At 37.8% G+C, this 27053-nt stretch overlaps 1 protein-coding gene and 1 long non-coding RNA gene across 2 annotated transcripts in view; one reads left to right on the top strand and one right to left on the bottom strand.

The window, feature by feature from the left end:
- Positions 1-27053, top strand: part of NCOA1 (nuclear receptor coactivator 1) — a 755746-nt gene that overhangs the window by 394074 nt on the left and 334619 nt on the right. The window lies entirely within an intron of this gene.
- On the bottom strand, positions 17583-19041 carry LOC309551210. The gene is made up of 3 exons (XR_014225061.1): positions 18676-19041; positions 17875-18395; positions 17583-17731 (listed from the first exon to the last, which is right to left on the bottom strand). It is a non-coding gene; the product is annotated as an uncharacterized lncRNA (long non-coding RNA).

Genomic DNA, 27053 nt, shown 5'->3' with positions numbered 1-27053 from the left:
ACCCCTACCAGTGTATTTTTACAGTAACAGTGCATATGTATAGCACTGATTACTGTAGAAATGTCACTGGTAACCCCAAAAGTGTCAAAAATGTCAGTCAAGGGTCCGATCTGTCCGCTGCAATGTCGCAGTACCGCAAAAAAAATCGCAGATCGCCGCCATTACGCGTTAAAAAAAAAAAACAACAAAAATGACAAAAATCTTTCCCTTTGTTAGTAAACGCGATAACTTTTGCGCAAACCAATAAAAATATGCTTTTTGCGATTTTTTTTTAACCAAACATATGTAGGATAAAACAAATTGGCCGAAAATGTTAAAAAATTTAGATTTTTAGATTTTTTTTGGGGGGAATTTCATATAAAAAAAATGTGAAAAATATTGTTATTTTTGCAAAATTCACGCTCTTTTTTTGTTTATAGCGCAAAAAGTAAAAAGCGCACAGGTGATCAAATATGACCAAAAGAAAGCTCTGTTTGTGGGAAAAAAAGGACGTCAAATTCGTTTAGGTACAGCGTCGCACGACCGCGCAATTGTCCGTTAAAGTCTCCGCAGTGCCGAATCGCAAAATACCCCCTGGTCGTTTAGCAGCCAAATCCTCCGTGGCTTAAGTGGTTAAAGCAATCTACTGAGCTGGCCAGAACCACCTCTGCTCTGGAGGAAGTCTTTTTCAAATTTTCACAGCTCTTACTGTGAAGAAATCTTTCCGTATTTGGTGACAAAATCTCTTTTCCTCTAGACTTAAAGCGTGCCCCCTTGTCCACCGTGATGACCTTAAAGTGAGCAACTCAACACCAAGTTCACTATATGGACCCCTTATGTATTTATACATGTTGATCATATCCCCCTTATCTATTTATACATGCTGATCATATCCCCCTTATGTATTTATACATGGTGATCATATCCCCCTTATGTATTTATACATGGTGATCATAGTCCCCCCTTATGTATTTATACATGTTGATCATATCCCCCTTATGTATTTATACATGTTGATCATATCCCCCTTATGTATTTATACATGGTGATCATATCCCCCTTATGTATTTATACATGGTGATCATATCCCCCTTATGTATTTATACATGTTGATCATATCCCCCTTATGTATTTATACATGTTGATCATATCCCCCTTAATCTCCTCTTCTCAAGAGAGAAAAAATGTAGTTCCTCTAATCTTTCCTCATAGCTGAGCTCCTCAATGCCTCTTATCAGTTTGGTTGCCCTTCTCTGCACTTTCTCAAGTTCCTCAATATCCTTTTTGAGAACTGGTGCCCAAAACGGAACTGCATATAAATAGTACCCTTCACTAGAGACACCTGAACTCATTTGGAAGGGGATCTGGAGGGTTTGGGTCATATAGCATATTAACATACTTACTGAAAGTATTTGGTATTGAAGCTGAAGCTCTGTAGGTCAGCCAAACTCATCCAGGATTCCATGGGACCCTAGGGACCCTCCATAGGTTGCCAAGGGTCCTTTAAATTGTAGCTTTCATTTTATGGTGTCTACATAGTTCCAGGGTAAACATCACTTGGCAGAGCCAGCTGTATTACACCAATGGTCTTTTCAGCTGTCTGTAAAGGTGGCATTCTGATCATCACTGTAAGAGGGGCATTCTTCCTACTGACCACCAATATAAGGCACATTTTTTCTACTTATAAGGCACCTTCTTTCTACTGACCACCAATGTAAGGAGTATTCCTCCCACTGACCACCAATGTAAGGAGCATTCTTCCCACTGACCACCAATATAAGGACCATTCTTGCCACTGGCCACCAATGTACGGAGCATTCTTTCCATTGATCACCAATGTAAGAACCATTCTTCCAACTGATCACCAATGTAAGGAGCATTCTTCCCACTGATCGCCAATTTAATGGACATTCTTCCCACTGACCACCAATGTAAGGAACATTCTTCTCATTGATTATCAATGTAAGGAGTATTCTTTTCCACTGTCCACCAAAGTAAAGAGCATTCTTTCAACTGATAACCATTGTAGGGAGCTTTCTTCCCTCTGACCTCCAAAGGAAAGAGCATTCTTTCCACTAACCATCAATGTAAGGAACATTCGTCCCACTGATCATCAATGTAAGGAACATTCGTCCCACTGATCATCAATGTAAGGGATATTCTTCTCACTGACCACCAATGTAAGGGACATTCTTCCCACTGATCACCAATGTAAGGGACATTCTTCCCACTGATCACCAATGTAAGGGGCATTCTTCCCACTGACCACCAATGTAAAGAACATTCTTCCCACTGACCACCAGTGTAAGGAACATTCTTCCCACTGATCACCAATGTAAAGAACATTCTTCCCACTGACCACCAGTGTAAGGAACATTCTTCCCACTGACCATCAATGTAAGGAACATTCTTCCCACTGACCATCAATGTAAGGAGCATTCTTCACACTGATCACCAATGTAAGGAGCATTCTTCCCACTGATCGCCAATTTAATGGACATCCTTCCCACTGACCACCAATTTAAGGAGCATTCTTCCCACTGACCACAAATGCAAGGGACATTTTTCCCAACCGATAACCAATGTAAGGAGCATTCTTTTCACTGACCATCAATGTAAGGAACATTCTTCTCATTGATTATCAATGTAAGGGGTATTCTTTTCCACTGTCCACCAAAGTAAAGAGCATTCTTCCAACTGATAACCATTGTAGGGAGCTTTCTTCCCTCTGACCTCCAAAGGAAAGAGCATTCTTTCCACTAACCATCAATGTAAGGAACATTCGTCCCACTGATCATCAATGTAATGGACATTCTTCCCACTGACCACCAATGTAAGGGACATTCTTCCCATAGACCACCAATGTGAGGAACATTCTTCCAACTGATCACCAATGTAAGGGGCATTCTTACCACTAACCACCAATGTACGGAGCATTCTGCCCACTGACCACCAATGTAAGGAGCATTCTTCCCACTGATCACCAATGTAAGGAGCATTCTTCCCACTGACCATCAATGTTAGGAGCATTCTTCCCACTGACCATCAATGTAAGGAGCATTCTTTCCACTGACCATCAATGTAAGAAACATTCTTCCCACTGACCATTAATTAAGGAACTTTCTTCCAGTGACCCTTTTAGCAGGGGTTTTCTGGGACCTGGAAATTATTTAAGGGTTCCTCTGGGGGATGAAAAGTTGGAGAAACGTCTGCTGTGAGTAGTGCAGCACATACTAGATAACCTAAGTATATTTCTGACCTGGAATTGTTTGGTGAAGCAGAACGGGGAAGTCATTCTAAAGTAATAACAAAAAATGTGTTATCTGGCTACCAGAAACGTTTGCCAGGATTTCTGCCTAGGGCGGAGATACTAAATACTTATTGGCTAGGTGCCCATACTTTTGCACACTACGCATTAGAGGTTTCGCTTTTCTTCCAGTCTAATAAATAGTGATTGTGTCTTTACAGGAAAGCTATCAGAAGAGAACTAATTGGGTTTTCATTGCTGATGGCTCATTCTGAGAATACAGTTTTCCATTAATATCTGCAGTAATGTGTTGTATTCGAAGTGGAGTTCCAGCAGCAACTTTTTTTTTAGGTTTATTTTTTAGAGATAAAATGTAAATTATGGCCCGTTCACATCAGTGCCATAGACACCATTCACATAGGGCCAATAACGCCACATGCAGGACTTTTGGTCATTCAGATGTAAATCAAGGTGCCAAAACATTTGCATATGACTGGCCACGTGCAATGTAGGATGTGGTGGGGTGAGGGAGTTCATGGATATTGTAGTACATCGGCTTAAGTCTAGAGCCAAATCTAGCCGCACCTCGAATATGATAGAAAAACACCACTTAATCTAGTTATGTACACATAATATAATAATAAAATGTATTTCCTTAAGAACCCAATTACATTCTTGCAGTGCATGAGCACACACACAAAGATGGAAGGACATTTAAGCAGCTGCACACCATTCCTGGTCATGCAATCAGCAGATAAAAGCAGCCTCAGCTCCTTCCACCTTCCACCTAAGCCATGCCCAAACACGTTTCGTCCTGCCCCCTCGGACCTTAATCATGGAGGTGAACCCATGTGCATTAACATTTATTATGTTGAGTGTTAACTTGCTGTGGTGCGGTGTTGTAATGTTCTGGTACCTCTGGTACCCTTATTTCACTTTCCATTCCGTGTATGCGTCCCACCATTCTCTTCTGGTAGGTGCGCATACACCTTTAAGACCGATGCTGTCATCACTGAGCGCCGCAGAGCGGCTATTTCAACCGCCGGCGTTCTCACTCACATGTTCGTTCAACCTGCCTTGCATCTATGCTTACAAGCGTGTCTCGCTGTGGAACCTCGCTACAGATCCCTGTATCTCGCTACCAGGATCACTTCCTCAGACCCAAACCTCGCTACTGATCCCTGTATCTCGCTACTGGATCACTTCCTCATCACCGGACCCTTCTACTACTATACTATAGTGATAAGTACCCCGCAGGGGAAACCTCCATAACTTACACTACTACTATTGCATTAAGGACTGTTACTACCTATCCATACTATCCTATCATCTGCACTGTTACATATATTGCTAGCTCTTGAGACTACTACCATCTATCATCTGCACTGCTGCATAGATTGCTAGCTCTCCTGTCTACTACCATCTATCATCTGCACTGCTGCATGGATTGCTAGCTCTCCTGTCTACTACTATCTATCCTTGCACTGGGTTAGTCTATCCTGTATTTGTCATCTGCTGTCCTCACCACCTGTTATCATACTCGATACTCGATACTAACCTATCTGCATTCCTAAATACCATCTTGAACTCTCCTGTACAAACCTATCAAGTGCTTACCATCCTTGTCACTGTTCACACCTGTCCCTTCAGCACATCACCTTCATACTATCATATACATCCTATCACTCCAGGAACATCTCATTGAGTGTGTATATATCTGTATGTTGAAGCTGACAGGCCCACGGTGATGAGTCCTGGAGAGTTGGATCTGGTATTCAACACATCTCTACATGACTACTGAGTGGAGATTTTGCAGCTGCAAATCCAGCCTATAACAAAAACGCAGGAGCGTTACAGGTGTGGGGTGCTGCAACGCATGTGTGATGCCTTTGTGTGTTATCAGACAAAAATCATTGATCCGAACAGCGGAACCATCAGGTAAACGGAAACGTCCATCAGGTGCACAGGCTGCGGTGATCTCTCCAAACACCATGGAATACAATGTCAAGCAAAAAGACAGCTGGCAACTCTGTAAATCTTCCAATTCTTTATTGTCACACCTCAGTGAGTAAAAAGGACAAGGTGGATAACGCGTTTCGTCAATGAGCCTTGGTCATGCCTTCGTGTGTTAATTCATTTAAAATAAATGTTTCTGCAACACACACAACCCGCTTTGCCGCGTGTTGCTGTAATGTGCACTTTACCCCAATGCAAAAAAATTGAAATGGGCCCTAAATACGGCTAGCATAATACCAAAATTTGTTCTGTATTAGATTTAGTTGCACAGCAAGCTCAGACTAGGAAAGAAAGGTTCAACCCTGTGAGCCAATTAGGCTAGGATGGCCAGATGTTTCCGTGGACAGTCCCTGATTTTTGGATTTTCGAGGCCTATCCTTGGAGAATTCATCCCCAATTAAAAGAACGTGTGTGTGTGTGTGTGGTGGGTGGGGCTTGGGTTTGTAGGCTAATCCATTTTAGCAACATTTCTATGCTTGGCCTGGAGCTGGAGGAGGAAGGGGTGTGTCTGCTCCCGGCTATGTCCGGAGTTATTGATGATGTCACAAGCAGATATTACGGCTTGTGGAGACTTCATTGCCAGAGGGAAGGATATGGAATTTTTTCCACCTTGCCCTTGCTTGGGCCAATGACCTGCAGTGCACACCTGGATTTGCACCCAAAGCAAAGCAGGCTTAGGTGTTAATAAAGTGTTGCTAAACCCAGGACCCTGCATTCACAATATCTGGTTTCTCACAGTAGACAGAACACGGAAATGCAATATTTTAGTAAGTATAAACTTCTAAATACCTTTTCCTCATCAGCACTATACAGTATAGCAGTGGTGAAAATAATTAATTGATCCCCTGCAGATTTTGTAAGTTTGCCCACTGACAAAGAAATGAATGGTCTATAATTGTTATCATATGTGTATTTTAATCACTTAAGCCCCAGCCCTATTTCGGACACTTTTTGTTTACAAGTTAAAACCAGTATTTTTTCCTAGAAAACTACTTAGAACCCCCAAACATTATGTATATTTTTTTAGCAAAGACTCTGGAGAATAAAATTTTGGTCATTGCAAAACTTTTTGTCAAGCGGTATTTGCGCAGCGGTCTTTGGAAAAAAATTGAAAAATCACATTTCACTGCATTTAAAAAATACTAAACAGTAAAGTTAGCCCATTTTTTTTGTATATTGTGAAAGATGATGTCACGCCGAGTAAATAGATACCCAACATGTTACGGTTTAAAATTGCGCCCCCCCGTGGGATGGCGACAAACTACGGTCAATAGAGATCTCAATCTGCGACGCTTTAAATTTATTTAACGTTTACCAGTTTTGAGTTAGAGTGTAGCTTTTTTTTTTAAATTATTGCGCACGCTCTGGCGATCGCGGCGATACCTCACATGTGGGGTTTGAACAGCGATTTCATTCGCGGCTCGACTTGCGTATACGTTTTTTTTTGTGCGCGAGCTAACGGTGACGGGGGCGGCGAAATTTTTTTTTTTTTTTTTTCCTATTTATTTTTTATTTTTTTTAAACTTTATTACAGGTTTTTTTAAAAAAAAAAAAATCTGATCACTTTTATTGCTGTCACAAGCAATGTAAACATCGCTTGTGACAGCAATATGTGTGACAGGTACTCTTTATGGAGGGATCGAGGGTCTAAAAGACCCTAGACCCCTCCACTACACTTCCCTGTATGCAAAACGCCGAAAACGGCATTTTTGCATACAGCCGTTTTTTAAATTTGCCGCCTTTTGCAGCACAGTAACCCGGAAGTGACGTCATGGACGCCGCCTCCGGGTTACGTCATCGGAGCCCCAATCCCGTTTCCGGCATTCATCGGGACTCCATCCAGCTGGCGGACGTGCCACGGAAGGCGGCGGGAGGGGGGGGGACGTCCCCTCCCGCCCCCCCGGGTAACGATCGAGCGGCTCCCGAGCCGCATCGGTCGTTACCAACGGAAAGCCGACCGTCGGCTTCAAACCACGGTACCGGGATGATGCCTCTAGCTAGAGGCATCATGCCAGTATAAACCCGCAAAGTGTACCGACGTATCGGTACGTTACTATGCGGTAAGTGGTTAAATGATTGAGACAGAATATCAACCAAAAATCCAGAAAAACACATAAAACAAATGTTATAAATTGAGTTGCAGTTCAGTGAGTAAAACATGTATTTGATCCCCTGCCAACGAACAATAATTCTGCCTCCCACAGACTGGCTACAGTATGTGCTCATGTAATACACAGATTAGTCCTGTCAATTTAACCACTTGCCGACCGCTCACGTTGACTGTACTGCGGCAAAGTGGCTCGATATCGTCCAGCGACGTAGACCTACGTCGCTGGACTCCTCCCCTTGTGGGCGGCGCACGCGCGCCGCCGGAGGCTCGCTCCCGCTGTATTCAGTCACAGCGGGAGTCGGGCCAGGGGAGGAGAGGTGGTGATCACCGCTGCTCTTCCCCGATCGTTGGGGAATCGAGTGTGGAGATCCGCCCACTTGTGTAAACAAAGCGGGCGGATCTCCTAAGTGACAGACACGGTCAGATTGCAGGGTTCAGCTTAGCTGAACCCTGGATCTGTCCTTGTGTCACTTAGGAGATCCGCCCGCTTTGTCACTCAGTCACCTCCCCCCACACATGTTAGTAAGCACCAGGTATACATTAACCCCTCCCTCTCCAATAAAATTAACCCCTTCCCTGCCAGTGTCATTTTTACAGTAACAGTGCATATTTATAGCACTAATTACTGTAGTAATGTCACTGGTAATTCCAAAAGTGTCAAAAATGTCAGTCAAGGGTCCGATCTGTCCGCCGCAATGTCGCAGTCCCGCAAAACAAATCGCAGATCGCCGCCATTACTCGTTAAAAAAAAAACACCAAAAATGACAGAAATCTTTCCCTTAGTTAGTAAACGCAATAACTTTTGCGCAAACCAATCAAAATGCGCTTATTGCAATTTTTTTTTACCAAAAATATGTAGCAGAAAACAAATTGGCCTAAAATGATAAAAAATGTTGATTTTTACATTTTTTTGGGGGGGAATTTCATATAAAAAAATGTGAAAAATATTGTTATTTTTTCAAAATTGTCGCTCTTTTTTTGTTTATAGCGCATGATCAAAAAATCGCACAGGTGATCAAATACCACCAAAAGAAAGCTCTGTTTGTGGGGAAAAAAAGGTCGTAAATTTCGTTTGGGTACGGCGTTGCATGATTGCGCAATTGTCAGTTAAAGCCGCACAGTGCCGAATCGCAAAAAGTGGCCCGGACGTAAGACAGCAAAATCCTCCGGTGGTAAAGTGGTTAAGAAGGTGCTTCTAACAACAACTCGTTACGTGTATAAAAGACACCTGTCCACAGAATCTCTTTCTTCCATTCAAACCTCACCATCATGGGAAAAACCAAAGAGCTGTGAAAGGACGTCAAGGACAAGATTGTTGACCTGCACAAGGCTGGAATGGGCTACAAGACCATCAGCAAGAAGCTTGGTGAGAAGGAGACAACTGTTGGAGCGATTATTTGCAAATGGAAGAAATACAAAATAACCATCAATCGCCCTCGGTGTGGAGCTCCATGCAAGATTTTGCCTCATGGGGTAAGGATGATCATGAGAAAAGTGAGGGATCAGCCCAGAACTACATGGGAGGAACTTGTGAATGATCTCAAGGCAGTTGGGACCACAGTCATCAAACAAACCATTGGTAACACAATACGCCACCATGGATTGAAATCCCGCATCGCCCACAAGGTCCCCCTCCTCAAGAAGGTATATGTACAGGCCCGTCTGAAGTTTGCCTATGAACATCTAAATGATTCAGAGAAGGATTGGGAGAAAGTGCTGTGGTCAGATAAGACCAACATTGAGCTCTTTGGCATTAACTCGACTCGCCGTGTTTGGAGGTAGAAAAATGCTGACTATGACCCTAAGAACACCATCCCTACAGTCACGCATGGAGGTGGTAACATTATGCTTTGGGGCGGTTTCTCTGCTTTTGCCACATTGAGGGGCCAATGGATGGGGCCATATATTGTAAATACTTAGATGAGAACCTTCTTCCCTCAGCCAGAACACTGAAGATGGGTCATGGATGGGTCTTCCAGCTTTGCAATGACCCAAAACATACGGCCAAGGCAACAAAGATGTGGCAGAAGAAGAGGCAAATTAGACCCCCCAAACATTTATATATATATATATATATATATATATATATATATATATATTATATATATATATATATCTTAGATTGTAAGCTCTAATGAGCAGGGTCCTCTGATTTCTACTGTATTAAAGTGTATTGTATTTGTACTGTCTACCCTCAAGTTGTAAAGCACTGCGTAAACTGTCGGCGCTATATAAATACTATATAATAATAACAATATATCTACAGTATATATATATAAAATGTTTGGGGGGTCTAAGTAATTTTCGAGCAAAAAATACTGATTCTAACTTGTAAACAGCAAGTGTCAGAAATAGGCCCGGTCCTTAAGTGGTTAAATAAGATACTACTACACTGCATGGTGCCGTCAGTCTAACACTTTGAACTTGCTTCCAGGAGGAGGAAGCAGAACGTTGACCCCCATCGGTCAACAAGCTGGGGATGAGTCAGTAACCAAACTGCATTGCTTAACAGCAGTGGTGAAAAGTGAGGTGGCTGTTCTCTTTTTGCTGCTTGAGTTATAGGACTGGCTGGACAGATTCACTCTTCTATTAGAAGCTTGATCGGTTGAGTATTTGAACTTGGTAGCTTTAAAGGCATTACATAATATAATTACTAATCTCGGGTTCCCTTTCGACATTTTTAGTCTACTTTTATCAGCTTTTCAGGAAAATATGTCTGCATAGAGTATGTCCTCTGTGAAACGAGTTCATTATCAGGGACCTGTGCATTACGCGGGAGTGTTGTAACACAGGAAGCCCATGTAGGTGTCATAGAAGTAGGTCAGTCCTTATGAAAAACAAAGAAGACCAATAGACTGACTGCGTGTGGATTGTACGAGAGACAATTCTGCACTTAAAACAATCAATTCACTCATTAGGCACCCACGGCTTATATAATGTGCATTGTAGGAAATCACAATCTATTTCCAAGAAAACAAAGAAGGAGCTATTGGATTTGGATAATGGCTTAAATTGAATTTATACTGAATATTATTATTATATTTTTTTTTTTTTTCGTTCTTCTCGAAGGCAGGTTAGATCATGGTGGTTACTGGTGAGTCAAAAACGTCTACACTTTTTTGCACGTTCGGGAAATACAACTTTTGAGCAGGGACTACTTTAACATGCCCCTCCTTAACCACTTAAGCCCCGGAAGATTTTACCCCCTTCCTGACAGGGGCCTATTTTGCGATTTGGCACTGTGTGATTTTAACGGACAATTGCGCGGTCGTGCGACGCTGTACCTAAACGAATTTGACGTCCTTTTTTTACAACAAACAGAGCTTTCTTTTGGTGGTATTTGATCACCTGTGAGATTTTTTGATCATGCGCTATAAACAAAAAAATGAGCGTCAATTTTGCAAAAATAGCAATATTTTTCACGTTTCTTTATATGAAATTCCCCCAAAAAAATGTAAAAATCAAAATTTTTTAACATTTTCAGCCAATTTGTTTTATGCTACATATGTTTGGTAAAAAAAAAATCGCCAAAAGCGTATTTTGATTGGTTTGCGCAAAAGTTATCGCGTTTACTAACAAAGGGAAAGATTTTTGTCATTTTTGTTGTTTTTTTTTTAAACGAGTAATGGCGGCGATCTGCGTTTTTTTTTTTTGCGGTACTGCGACATTGCGGCGGACAGATCGGACCCTTGACTGACATTTTTGACACATTTGGGGTTACCAGTGACATTACTACAGTAATCAGTGCTATATATATGCACTGTTACTGTAAAATTAAACTGGCAGTGAAGGGGTTAACTTTTTTTGAGAGGGAGGGGTTATGTGTGTCCCTAGGGGCGTGATTCTAACTGTGATTGGCTGTGGCTTGAGCTGTAGGAACAGTGATCAACGGTCCTACATAGTAGAACCGTATGATCACTGTTTCTACACAGGGGAGAATGACAGGCGGCTTGTTTACATCAGCCGCCTGACTTTCTCCCTCTGTACCGACGATCGCCGAGTGACCGGTGGACATCGGGTCCACCGGTCACACGCGCGGGGGGGGTCCGTGACCACGCGGGAGCGCGCGCTCGCTCCCTAGACCCTCACAGGCTAGCGATGTAGATCTACGTCACTCTGCCTGTGAGGGGCTGACTGCCGACGTAAATAGTCGTGCGGCATTCGGCAAGTGGTTAACAAGATGGACCTTTCCTCTTGAGCAGGGGGTCTTCAAACTATGGCCCTCCAGTTGTTCAAGAACTACAATTCCCATCATGCCTGGTCATGTCAGAGTTTTATAATGCCTCATGGGATGTGTAGTTCCGCAACAGCTGGAGGGCCGTAGTTGGAGGATCCCTGCTCCAGAGTGATCCTGTGCTTAAAGCCCAGCCTTAGCCAACCTATTTATTTTTTAACTTCTTCCAAGTTTTTTTTTTATTGCTGTCTGTATCTTTAATGAGGGGACTTTCCTTTACAACAGGGATCCTCAAACTACGGCCCTGCAGCTGTTGCAGAACTACGCATCCCATGAGGCATTGTAAAACTCTGACATTCACAGACATGACTAGGCATGATGGGAATTGTAGTTCCTGAACAGTTGGAGGGCCAAAGTTTGAAGACCCCTGCTTTACAACCTGTCCAGGTGACACCACACCAGACCAGAAATCAGAGGATGCAAGTGTCACCAGGCTCCCCCCAACAACCCAACCCCCTCCCTATTCCTCCTCCAATACTATAAGAACATGTTTATGTTGCTGTCAATGTCCCCATCAGAGAGATATTCTAGCACTTCCTCTGCTTGTGACTCCCTACAACATTGACAGGAAGTGAGGCTAAAAGGTAATGCTGGACAACAAAAAAAAAATGATATATATGATGCAGTCTAGCAGTAGCATTAATACATCAGTTTTTGTTTCCTGGGTTTTTCCTGGGGGAGTTCAGGAGGTCAACCGCAGGTAAGAAAGTCAAGTGCAGGTCAGAGGGAGGACAAATGAATTTCAGAAGGTGGTGAAATGCAGATCAGTGGGAGGTCAACTGCAAGTCAGATAAGGGTCAAATGTGAGTCAGAAAGAGTGTAGATCTGAAGGTACAGAAGCTCAGAAGAAAGTTGAAATCAGGTCAAAAGGAAGTCAGATGATGGTCGGATGCAGGTCAGAAAGTGTAAAACTGCAAGTCAGAAGAAGGTCAAGGGCAGGTTAGAAAGAGGTCAACTCTAGGTCTGAAAAAAGTCAAATGCAGGTCAAACGATGATTGAATGCAGGTCAAAAGGAGGTCAAGATCAAGTCAAAAGATAGTCAGATCTAGGCAGCGGTGTATTTAGGTTTTGTGCTGCCCTAGGCTTGACTAAACTTGTGCACCCCCTAATTTACATATGACCCACCCCTTCCAGTAAAGGCCACGCCCTTTACTGTTTACGACTCGCCCTGTCATCTGTGAACCACAGACCACAAGTCTATCAGTGCCCATCAGCGTAGCCTCATCAGTTTCACTACGTTCAGCCTCATCACTGCCCATCTGTGCAGCCTTATCAGTGCCATCTCATTACTGCCCATCAGTGCAGCCTCATTACTGACCACTTTAAGGGGGTGACAGACCGATTTGCCTCCTGGACTCTGCCCTCTGGCCCAATTCACCCCATAAGACTGGCACTATATTAAAAATGTAGTGCAAGCCGGCGGAGACCCTTTTCGTGCGGGAACCGGGAGAAGGCTGTTTTTTTTTTTTTTGTGCAGGGTTCAGCTTTTTTGCTGCCCCCCTGCAAAGTGCCGCCCTAGGCATGGGCCTTGTTGGCCTAGGCCAAGATACAGCACTGGATCTAGGTCAGAAGGAGTTCAACTGCAATTCAGAAGAAGGTCCAGTGCAGGTTAGAAAGAGGTCAACCCTAGGTCTGAAGAAAGTCAAATGCAGGTCATAAAGAAGGTTGAATGCAGGTCAAAAGGAGGTCAAGCTGAAGTCAGATGATGGTCAAATGGAGGTCAGAAAGAGTTCAACTGCAATTTAGAAGAAGGTCCAGTGCAGGTTAGAAAGAGGTCAACCCTAGGTCTGAAGAAAGTCAAATGCAGGTCAATAAGAACGTTGAATGCAGGTCAAAAGGAGGTCAATCAAAAAAACGAAGAGATTTCCAATCACAACTTACCAACCAGCCAGCAACCAACCGAATTGAACTGTCTAACAGTATGCGTTAAAAACAGGGGTTTGGTTGCACACATTTGCAAATACATGCGTAAGCTGCAGGCCCCGGCAAGGCACCCTGATATCTGCAGTCCCTAACTCTACAATTTAAAGAGTCTCTACAATCAGAGCACATGCATCTAATGGGATAGATGGAGGACAGGTGACTAGAGGATGCCCACCCCTCCTTAAAGGCACAGGGTCACACTGAACACCCAGCACATCGCACAATGGCGGCAAAGGTGTCAGTGCGTTGCCTGGCTCAATATAGATATCAACGATAATGCAAAAAACGGTCACCGCCTCCACCTATAACTGGTCTTAATGGTAAGGAGCACTGGAAGGGCGGATGCAGATCAAAAAAACGAAGAGATTTCCAATCACAACTTACCAACCAGCCAACGACCAACTGAATTGAACTGTCTAACAGTATGCATTAAAAGCAGGGGTTTGGTTGCACACATTTGCAAATACATGCGTAATCTGCAGGCCCCGGCAAGGCACCCTGTGATCTGCAGTCCCAAACTCCTAAAGGAGGTCAAGCTTAAGTCAGATGATGGTCAAATGGAGGTCAGAAAGAGTTCAACTGCAATTTAGAAGAAGGTCAAATGCAAATCAGAAAAGGTAGAATGTACTGTAGGTCAAAAGGAAGCCAAGCTCAAGTTAAAAGATAGTCAAATGCAGGTTTGAAAAAGTTCAACTGCATTTGTGAAGAAGGTCAAGTGCAGGTTAGAAAAAGGTCAACTCTAGGTTTGAAGAAGGTCAAATGCAGGTCAGCAGAGGTTAAATGCAGGTCAAAAGGAGGCCAAGCTCAAGTCAAAAGATAGATGCAGGTCAGAAGGAGTTCAACTGCAGGTCAGAAGAAGGCCAAGTGCAGGTTAGAAAGGGGACTGGAGAAGGTCAAATGCAGGTCCGAAGATGGTTGAATGCCTGTCAAAAGGAGGTCAAGCTCACATTAGAGCAAAGTCAAATGCAGGTCAGAAAGTGGTTAAGTGTACCTCAGAAAAAGGTGAATTTAGGTTGAAAGTAAGTTAAAGTGGAGTTCCACCCTAAATTTATACTTACCTCCATCTTCTCGCTCCGGGTCACCTGAAAAACAAATGGATAATCGCATTTTTTTTTTTTTTTTTTACTTACCTCGTATAGAAGAAAATATACTTACCTTACTTCCTTCTTCCTCCCCTCGGCGGCCACGGCGATTCCTCACTTCCTGGCTTTGCAATGATTCCAGGGAGCTGAACGTCATCGCTCCCAGGAATCAATGCGCCTGCACCGGCCCCGACGTCAGTTCCGGTGCGCGCGCGTCATTCCCTTCTAAACAGCTTCTGGGCATGCCCAGAAGCTGTGGAGGGATGATGCACGCGCACCGGAAGTGACGGCGAGGCCGGTGCAGTGCATCGTGGGACCGAAGAAGAAGGAAGAGGACGCAGAAGAGGATCGCGCTGGCTTCCAGCTGCCCACACCTGAGATGGCAGCGCTGGACAATACTTTTTCAAGGTAAGTATTTCTCCTAAAAGGTAAGTGCAACCCGGGACAGATCAGAGGCTAGCCATTGTGGAATGTGCTAGCCCTGACTGTCCCGGGGGTATTTTTATTAAAAAAAGTATTCCCAGGGTGGAACTCCGCTTTAAGCTCAAGTCAGAAGATGATCAGATACAGGTTAGAAGGAGTTCAACTGCAAATCAAAAGATGGTCAAATGGAGGATATAAAGAGGTCAACTGTAGGTGTAAAAGAGGTCAAATGAAGGTCATAAGAAGGTTAAATGCTGGTCTGAAAGGGGTAAAGATCAGATCAGAAGATAGTCAAATGTAGGTCAGAAAAGGGTTAGATGTAGATTTTAGATATTTCAGAGGTTGTAAAGAAGATAAGCTTTAGGTTAGAAGAAGGACAAATACAGATCAGAAGAAGACCAATTGAACGTCAGAAGATGATCATAAGTAGGTCAAATACTCCTATCAATGAACTCTGAGTGAACTCAGAAGAGCATCAAAGTGATCTCAAATACAAGCTAAAGCTGGCAGTACACTAGTAGAATTTTGTCAGAAACTTTTTATTTCAAGTACGTTTGTTCAATATTCTAATCACTAGTGGGGGTCAAATGGACATTCATTTTTGACGGTAATGATGAGAATGAGAAAATGTCTAAGGAGCAGGATGGAAAATATCTCTCAAATGAACAAATTTCTAACAGTGTATGTGGTTCTTGTTCAGGAAAGTTTGTTCCTTCCAAAACTGAATGTTAAGTACTTTGTAACTACATTCTTCAAGTCGTCAAATGCACTGAGAAGATTGGGATGAATATTGGTGGAGGTCTTCTAGTGTACGGCCAGCTTAAATGCAGAAAGTAAGCTATATTTGCTCATCATCAAGAAACCTAAAGAGTTGGCTGTTCTTAACCACTTGCCGACCGCTCACATTTGTACTACTGCGGCAAAATGGTTTTGTTATCGTCCAGCGACGTAGACCTACGTCGCTGGACTCCTCACCTTGTGGGCGGCGCTTGCGCGCCGCCGGAGGCTCGCTCCCGCTGTATTCAGTCACAGCGGGAGTCGGGCCAGGGCCGATCGTCGGGGATCGAGTGAGGAGGTCCGCCCGCTTGTGTAAACAAAGCGGCCGGATCTCCTAAGTGACAAACAGTGACAGATTGCAGGATTCAGCATAGCCGAACCTGCGATCTGTGCCTGTGTCACACAGTCCCCTCCCCCCACACACGTTAGTAAGTACCAGGCATACATTAACCCCTTGATCACCAATAAAAGTTAACCCCTTCCCTTCCAGTGTCATTTTTACAGTAACAGTGCATATTTATAGCACTGATTACCTTAGTAATGTCCCTGGTACCCCCAAAAGTGTCAAAAATGTCAGTCAAGGGTGCGATCTGTCCGCCGCAATGTCGCAGTCCCGCAAAAAAAAAATCCCAGATCGCCGCCATTACTAGTTAAAAAAAAAACAATAAAAATGACATAAATTTCCCGTAGTTAGTAGCTGCGATAACTTTTGCGCAAACCAATCAAAATACGCTTATTACCAAAAATATGTAGCAAAAAAACAAATTGGCCTAAAATGTTAAAAATTTTTGATTTTTACATTTTTTTATAAAAACTGTGAAAAATATTGTTATTTTTTCAAAATTGTCGCTCTTTTTTTGTATATAGCGCAAAAAGTAAAAATCGCACAGGTGATCAAATACCACCAAAAGAAAGCTCTGTTTGTAGGGAAAAAAGGACATACATTTAATTTGGGTACAGCATCGCACAACCGCAAAATTGTCCGTTAAAATAATGCAGTGCCGAATCGCATAATATGGCCTGGTCAGGAATGGGGTAAAATCTTCCGGTCTTAAAGCGGTTAAAAAGACGCTCATTGAGAATTTTTTTGTCAAAGACATGTAGCTAAATATATTTTGGCCTAAATATATGACAAAAATTGAATATATTGGATATTTTTTAACTGTCAAAGTAGAAAAATATTGTTATTTTTTCAAAATTGTCGCATTTCTTTATTAATATCGCAAAAAAGAAAAGCGCACAGGTGATCAAATACCACCAAAAGAAAGCTCTGTTTGTGGGGAAAAAAAGGACGTAAATTTTGTTTGGGTATGATATTGCATGACCGCGCAATTGTCAGTTAAACTGACCACCATCTGATCGGCTTCTGACTTGAGCTTGATCTCCTTTTGATCTGCATTCAACCTTCTTCTAACCTTCTGGACCTTTAGACCTACAGTTGACTTCTTTCTAACTTGAGTTTGACCTTTTGCTGACTTGAAACTGAACTCCTTCTGACCTCCAGCTGATCATCTTATGACTTGCTTTTTGACTTGCATTCAACCTTCTGGATCTTCAGACCTACAGCTGACCTCTTTCTGACCTGCATTTGTCTTTCCTCTGACCTGAGATTAACCTCTTTCTAATCTGCATTTGACCTTCTTCTGACTTGAAGTTGAACTCATTCTGACCTCCATGTGATCACTTTCTTACTTGTGGTTGATCTTCTTTTGACCTGCATTCAATCTTCTTCTGACCACCTGGACCTTCAGACTTACAGTTTACCTCTTTCTGATTTACATTTGACTTTCCTCTGACCTGAGCTTGACTCTTTATAACCTGCATTGGACCTTTCCCCTGACTTAAAGTTGAACTCCTTCTAACCTCCATCTTCTGACTTGAGGTTGATCTCCTTTTGACCTGCATTCGCTCTTCTTCTGACCTTCAGACCTACAGTTGACCTCTTTCTGACCTGCTTTTGACCTTCTGACTTGAAGTTGAATTCATTCTAACCTCCATATGATCTTCTAACTTGAGGTTGATCTCCTTTTGATCTGCGTTCAATCTTCTTCTGACCATCTGGACCGTCAGACCTACAGTTGACCTCTTTATGACCTGCATTTGACTTTCCTCTGACCTGAGCTTGACCTCTTTCTAACCTGCATTTTCCCTTTCCTCTAACTTAAAGTTGAACTCCTTCTAATCTGAATCTTCTGACTTGAGGATGATCTCCTTTTGATCTGCATTCAATCTTCTTCTGATCTTCAGACCTACAGTTTACCTCTTTATGACCTGCATTTGACTTTCCTCTGACCTGAGCCTGACCTCTTTCTAACCTGCATTTGCCCTTTCCTCTGACTTGAAGTTTAACTCCTTCTGACTTCCATCTTCTGACTTGGGGTTGATCTCGTTTTGACCTGCGTTCAATCTTCTTCTGACCATCTGGACCTTCAGACTTACAGTTTACCTCTTTATGACCTGCATTTGACTTTCCTCTGACCTGAGCCTGACCTCTTTCTAACCTGCATTTGTCCTTTCCTCTGACTTAAAGTTGAACTCCTTCTAACCTCCATCTTCTGACTTGAGGTTGATCTCCTTTTGACCTGCATTCAGTCTTCTTCTGACCTTCATACCTACAGTTGACCTCTTTCTGACCTGCCTTTGACCTTCTTCTGACTTAAAGTTGAATTCATTCTGAACACCATCTAATCAGCTTCTGACTTGAGCTTGATCTCCTTTCGATCTGCATTCAACCTTCTTCTAACCTTCTGGACCTTTAGACCTACAGTTGACTTCTTTCTAACTTGCGTTTGACCTTCTGCTGACTTGAAGCTGAACTCTGACCCCCATCTTCTGACTAGGGGTTGATCTCCTTTTAACCTGCATTCAATCTTCTTCTTCTGACCTTCTAGGCCTCCAGACCTACAGTTTACCTCTTTCCGACCTGCATTTGACTTTCCTCTGACCTGAGCTTGACCTCATTTGACCTTCTTCTGGCCTGCATTTGACCTCTTTCTAACCTTCTCCACAACCCCCTGCCGCATCGAAACCTTAAACCAAACTGTTAATGCTTAAACCAACCCTAATACTTCACCTTAACCCCTACCCTATTAGCCCTCAACCTTTGACCTTAACACTAACCTTATCCATAACCTAGACCCAATCTCCTCCTCCTATTGTAGCTTCATTCCTATCAGATAGCCGAGAGGTTGACTACCGATTGCCCGATCCATGTAGGCTTCCTCTTACGCTGGAGAAGGAGATGGAGAATGACGAGTTGTTTCCTTGGCAGCACTTATAGAGAAAAGAAAAGCAGATTATTCTATTTATTCTTTACACCCCCACAGCCAATAATGTTAACCCCTGCTCCCCTGTAAATACATTACAATGTGGGGGGGGGGGTGTCATTTACAGCATTTAAAAGTTGTGCAGCACAAACATTCTGGGCAAAATAACAAAAAATAACAAATAAGCACAGCAATCATCCAAAGCACCATGCAAATATTAAATAAAAAAGTGTGCTTATTGGCCTAGTAATTGATCTACAGAAAAAAAAAATAATTTTTTTCTTTTATGTCGCATGTACATTGCTGGTGTGTTTATTTATTTATTTTTTTTTTTTTCCTTTTACCGGGGGGTCACTTGCAGCATTTACAAAATGTGCAGCACAAATGTTCTAGGCATAAAAACATGGCAAAAATTAGTAGCGTCATGACAATAATAAATAAAATGTGTGATTATTGAACAAGTAATTTATTCAACAGAAAAAAAAACATTTTTCTTTTGATGTCTCTCATAAAACGCTTGCAATGTTGTTGTTTTTTTTTTTTTGCCTTTAATGGGGGCGTTGTTTTTTTTTTTTTTTCTTTTTTTTTGATGGGGGCAGTTTGCAGTGTGTACAGATTGTGCAACAACTATCTGTAGTGTCATGCCAATATTAAATAAATTGTGTGCTTATTGGCTAAATAATTATTCTAAAGGAAAAAAGTTTGCTTTGATGTTTCTCATAAAACGTTTGCAATTCTTTTTTTTTTTTTAAGGAGTAATTTGCATTCTTTACAGATTGTGTAATACAAACATTCTGGGCAAAAAAATGTGTGAGCACGGCAATTATTTTGCCATGTCATGCAAATTTTAAATAAAATGTGTACTTATTGGCCAAGTAATTAATATACAGAAATAACTTATTTTTTTGAATCGTTCATACTTTTTTGGCATTTTTTTTTTTTTTTTTTTTAGGGGGTAATTAGCAGCATTCACAAATTGTGCAGCATGAACGTTCTGATCAACAAAACGCGTGAGCAAGGCAACTATCCATAGTGTCTTACCAATTTTACATAGTGTGCTTTTTGGCCAAGAAAGTACCCTACAGCAAAAAAAAAAAAAAAATCCAATAGAAAAAAAAAATTAAATATAAAAAAAAAAAATAGTGTGCTTTTTGGCCAATAAATCAATCTATTGAAAAAAAATATCAATATTAAAATAAAAATAAATAACTAAATAAATATTAAATTAATAGTGTGCTTAATCTACAGAAAAAAACATCTAATAATAAACAAATAGTGTGCTTATCAGCCAAGTATTTAATCTACAGAAAAAAAAATCCAATATTAAAAAAAAATATATATTAAATTATTAGTGTGTTTTTGGCCAAGTCTTTAATCTACAGGAAAATAAAGATGTTTTATTTGTTACATACATTGCTAGTGTTGCTTTATTTATTATTATTGTTTTTTTTTTTTTCAGTGAATTTACAACATTTACAAATTGCACAACATCAATGAAGCGCCATGCCAATGTTAAATAAATTGTGTGCTCATTGGCCAAGAAATTACTCAGCAGAAGATCAGCTTTTTAGATCAATCATACAGTGTTGGTTTGTTTTGTTTTTTTTTTTTTGTTTTTTTTTGTAAATATGCAGCAGTTACAAATTGCGCAGCATGATTGTTCTGGCAGCTGTCTATATTCTATATCATCAAGCCAATGTTAAATAAATACCAGGTTTTTTTTGTCTCATACATCACTTGCAATTTTTTAAAACCACAATTAAATAAATGATACGCTTATTGGCTAAAAAAATTTGGAAACATTTTTTTTCTCATACGCCGCTGGCAATTTTTTTTTTTTTTTTGAGGCTGGTACTTTGCAGCATTTACAAATTGTGGAGCATGAACATTCTGGTAATTTACTGTAGCACAATTAAATTATTAGTGCGCTTATTGGCCAAAAATTTAGGAAACCATTTTTTTTTCTCATATGTCGCTTGGAATTTTTTTCCTCTTTTTTTGAGTTTGGTTATTTGCAGCATATGGATTTCACAGCATGATCATTCTGGTAATTATCTGTAGCGTCATACCAAAATTACATATATAGTGCGCTCGTTGGCCAAAAATAAAGAAATCACTTTTTTCTCATATGTCGCTGGCAAGTTTTTATTTTTTTATTTTTTAGGGTGGTACTTTGCAGCATTTACAAATTGCGCAGCATAAACATTCTGGCAACTATCTGTAGCGTCATACCACAGTAAAATAAATAGTGTGCTTATTGGCCAAGAAATGAAGAAACCATTTTTGTTTTTTTCTCATATGTCGCTGGCAATTATTTATTTTTATTTTTTTTGAGGTTGGTACTTTGCAGGATTTACAAATTGCGCAGCTATCCATAGCATCACACCACAATTAAATAAATACAATTATAAATAATAAAAAAAAGTATGACTTCCATATAATGTTTTATTTATTTTTTTAACAAAAAAATTTACAGCATTTACAAATTGTGATATACAAATGTCCTTGCACCTATCCATGGCATCATGCCAATGTTAAATAAATACCATTTTTTTTTTTTTTTGAGCTTGGTAATTTGCAGAATTTATGATTTGCACAGCATAAACATTCTGGCAACTATCCATTGTGTCATACCACAATTAAATAAATACATTTATAAATAATAATAAAAAAAAATAATAATAATTATGACTTCCATGTTTAATTTTTTTTTTAACAAAATTTTTTACAGTATTTACAAATTGTGCCACACAAATGTTCTAGCACCTATCCATAGCATCATGCCAATGGTAAATAAATATCATTTATTTATTATTTTTTTGAGGTTGGTAATTTGCAGCATTTATGATTTGTGCAGCATGAACGTTCGGGCAATGATCCATAGCATCATACCACAATTAAAGAAATAAAATTTAAACATAAAAAAAACTATGACTTTCGTATTTTATTTTTTTTTAACAAAGATTTTTACAGCATTTACAAATTATGCCACACAAATGTTCCAGCACCTATCCAAAGCCTTATGCCAATGTTAAATAAATACCATTTATTTATTTACTTTTTTTGAGGTTGGTAATTTGCAGCATTTAAAATTTGCGCAGCATGAATGTTCTGGCAATTATCCATAGCGTCATACCACAATTAAATAAATAATATTATAAATAATAAAAAAATAAAATGGTGACTTCCATGTTTTATTTTATTTATTTATTTTTACAGCATTTACAAATTGTGCCACACAAATGTTCTAGCACCTATCTATAGCATCATATCAATGTTAAACAAATACCATTAATGAATGAATGAATTAATTAATTTATTTATTTATTTATGTTTGAGGTTGGTCATTTGTAGCATTTACGAATTGTGCACACAAATGTTCCAGCACCTATCCAAAGCATCATTCCAATATTAAAAAAAAAAAAAAAAAAAAAAAAAAAAAACATTATTATTTATTTATTAATTATTATTTTTTTTTTTTGAGGTTTGTAATTTGCAATGTTTACAAATTGTGCAGCATGAACATTCTGGCAAATATCCATAGCGTCGTACCACAATTAAATTATTTTACAAATTGTGCCACACAAATGTTCCAGCACCTATCCATAGCATCATGCCAATGTTAAAAAAAAAAACAAAAAAAAAACATTATTATTTATTTATTTTTTGAGGTTTGTAATTTGCAGTGTTTACGAATTGTGCAGCATGAACATTCTGGCAACTATCTATAGCGTCATACCACAATTAAAAAAATACATTTATAAATTAAAAAAAAAAAGTTATGACTTCCATGTTTTATTTGATTTATTTTATTTAACAAAAAAAAATACAGCATTTACAAATTGTGCCACACAAATGTTCTCGCACCTATCTATAGCATCATGTCAATGTTAAATAAATACCATTTATTTATTTATTTATTTTTGAGGTTGGCAATTTGCAGCATTTACGAATTGCGCAGCATGAACATTCTGGCAACTATCTATAGCGTCATATCACAATTAAATTATTTTACAAATTGTGCCACACAAATGTTCCAGCACCTATCCATATCATCATTCCAATGTTAAAAAAAAAAAAAACATTATTTATTTATTTATTTATTTTTTGAGGTTTGTAATTTGCAGCGTTTATGATTTGCACAGCATGAACGTTCTGGGAACTATCCATAACGCCATACCACAATTAAATAAATAGAATTATAAATAATGATAATTTTTAAAAAAATTATGACTTTCATGTTTTATTTTATTTATTTATTCATTTTTATTTTTTTTTTTACAACATTTACAAATTGTGCCACACAAATGTTCTAGCACCTATCCATAGCATCTTGCCATTTTCTATAAATAATATTAATAATTGAAAAAAAAAAATGATGACTTCCATGTTTTATTTATTTACAGTATTTATTTATTTATTTATTTATTTTTTACAACATTTACAAGTTGTGCCACACAAATGTTCTAGCACCTATCCATAGCATCTTGCCATTTTTTATAAATAATAATAATTTAAAAAAAAATGATGACTTCCATGTTTTATTTATTTACAGTATTTATTTTTTTTATTTATTTTTTTTTACAACATTTACAAGTTGTGCCACACACATGTTCTAGCACCTATCCATAGCATCTTGACATTTTTTGTATAAATAATAATAATAATAATTTTAAAAAAAATGATGACTTCCATGTTTTATTTTATTTATTTATTTTTATTTATTTATTTTTTTTACAACATTTACAAGTTGTGCCACACAAATGTTCTAGCACCTATCCATAGCATCTTGCCATTTTTTATAGATAATAATAATAATAATTTAAAGGAAATAAATCGTCTATGATTTGCCACATATTGTGTCTAGTATCCTCCATCCCTGTAATTATACATAAGAAATAAAAGCAAGAGTGTGGGACTTTAAATGAGGTTGACTAGACAAGGAAATTTATTACAAAAATACAGAAACATATGAAGATATAGTTACAGAGACACACACAGAGATATAACAACCAGTCATGGTACAATATTGGTACAAATAAATACAAAAAAATATATTATATAATACAATATTCCTCGGATCATATGCGGATCTCTCTGAAGTAAATAGGTACAATAAAACCTCACACAGAGATCATGAGGTTTTATTGTACCTATTTACTTCAGAGAGATCCGCATATGATCCGAGGTATATTGTATTATATAATATATTTTTTTGTATTTATTTGTACCAATATTGTACCATGACTGGTTGTTATATCTCTGTGTGTGTCTCTGTAACTATATCTTCATATGTTTCTGTATTTTTGTAATAAATTTCCTTGTCTAGTCAACCTCATTTAAAGTCCCACACTCTTGCAATAATAATTTAAAGAAAAATGATGACTTCCATGTTTTATTTTATTTATTTATTTATTTTTTATTTTTTTTTTTTTTACAAGTTGTGCCACACAAATGTTCTAGCACCTATCCATAGCATCTTGACATTTTTTATAAATAATAATAATAATAATTAAAAAAAAATGATGACTTCCATGTTTTATTTTATTTATTTATTTTTTTTATTTATTTTTTTTTACAACATTTACAAGTTGTGCCACACAAATGTTCTAGCACCTATCCATAGCATCTTGCCATTTTTTTATAAATAATAATAATTAAAAAAAAATGATGACTTCCATGTTTTATTTTTTTTATTTACAGTATTTATTTATTTATGTATTTTTTTTACAACATTTACAAGTTGTGACACACAAATGTTCTAGCACCTATCCATAGCATCTTGCCATTTTTTATAAATTATAATAATAATAATAATAATAATTTAAAAAAAATGATGACTTCCATGTTTTATTTTATTTATTTATTTATTTTTTTTTTTATTTATTTTTTTTTTACAACATTTACAAGTTGTGCCACACAAATGTTCTAGCACCTATCCATAGCATCTTGCCATTTTTTATAAATAATATTAATTTTAAAAAAATTATGACTTCCATGTTTTATTTTATTTATTTACAGTATTTATTTATTTATTTATTTATTTATTTTTACAACATTTACAAGTTGTGCCACACAAATGTTCTAGCACCTATCCATAGCATCATGCCATTTTTTATTTATTTATTTATTTTTTTAGATTGGTAATTTGCAGCATTTACAAACTGTGCATGAACATTCTGGAAACTATCCATAGCGCCATACCACTATTAAATAAATAGAAGTATAAATAATAATAATAAATAAATAAATATTTATTTATTTATTTTTTAAACAAAAAAAAAAACTTTCAGCATTTACAAATTGTGCCACACAGATGTCCTAAATAGAATTATAAATAATAATAATTAAAAAAAAATGATGACTTCCATGTTTGATTTTATTTATTTATTTATTTCTATTTTTGTTACAACATTTACAAATTGTGCCACACAAATGTTCTAGCACCTATCCATAGCATCATCTAGCACCTATCCATTATTTTATTTATTTACAGTATTTATTTATTTTTATTTTTTTTTTACAACATTTACAAGTTGTGCCACACAAATGTTCTAGCACCTATCCATAGCATCTTGCCATTTTTTATAAATAATAATAATAATAATTTAAAAAAAAATGATGACTTCCATGTTTTATTTTATTTATTCACAGTATTTATTATTATTTTTTTTTTTTTACAACATTTACAAGTTGTGCCACACAAATGTTCTAGCACCTATCCATTGCATCTTGCCATTTTTTATAAATAATAATAATAATAATTTAAAAAAAAACTTCCATGTTTTATTTTATTTATTTATTTATTTTTACAACATTTACAAGTTGTGCCACACAAATGTTCTAGCACCTATCCATAGCATCTTGCCATTTTTTATAAATAATAATAATAATAATTAAAAAAAAAATGATGACTTCCATGTTTTATTTTATTTATTTACAGTATTTATTTATTTATTTTTTACAACATTTACAAATTGTGCCACACAAATGTTCTAGCACCTATCCATAGCATCTTGACATTTTTTATAAATAATAATAATTTTAAAAAAATGATGACTTCCATGTTTTATTTATTTATTTATTTATTTCTTATTTTTTTTTTTTTTACAACATTTACAAGTTGTGCCACACAAATGTTCTAGCACCTACCCATAGCATCATGCCATTTTTTTTTTTCAGATTGGTAATTTGCAGCGTTTATGATTTGCGCAGCATGAACGTTCTGGAAACTATCCATAGCGCTATACCACAATTAAATAAATAGAATTATAAATAATAATAATTTTAAAAAAATGATTACTTCCATGTTTTATTGTATTTATTTATTTATTTTTTACAACATTTACAAATTGTGCCACACAAATGTTCTAGCAACTATCCATAGCGTCATGCCACTATTAAATAAATATAATTATAAATAATAATAATAATTAAAAAAAAAAAGATGACTTCCATGTTTTATTTTATTTTATGTTTTTTACAACATTTACAAGTTGTACCACACAAATGTCCTTGCACCTATCCATAGCATCATGCCAATGTTAAATAAATATCTTTTTTTTTAAAGTTGGTCATTTGTAGTGTTTATGATTTGCGCAGCATGAACGTTCTGGAAACTATCCATAGCGTCATACCACAATTAAATAAATAGAAATAGAAATAATAATAATAATTTTAAAAAAAATGATGACTTCCATGTTTTATTTTATTTATTTACAGTATTTATTTATTTATTTATTTTTTACAACATTTACAAATTGTGCCACACAAATGTTCTAGCACCTATCCATAGCATCTTGCCATTTTTTATAAATAATAATAATAATAATTTAAAAAAAAAAGATGACTTCCATGTTTTATTTTATTTATTTACAGTATTTATTTATTTTTTACAACATTTACAAATTGTGCCACACAAATGTTCTAGCACCTATCCATAGCATCAAGCCATTTTTTATTTATTTATTTATTTATTTTTTTTTAGATTGGTAAT

The sequence above is a fragment of the Pelophylax lessonae genome (assembly GCF_965119305.1).
Source record: "Pelophylax lessonae genome assembly, chromosome: 3".
In the NCBI taxonomy this organism is placed as follows: domain Eukaryota; kingdom Metazoa; phylum Chordata; class Amphibia; order Anura; family Ranidae; genus Pelophylax; species Pelophylax lessonae.
Note: the sequence above shows the minus strand (reverse complement) of the source record. Positions and strands in the feature narration are given on the sequence as shown.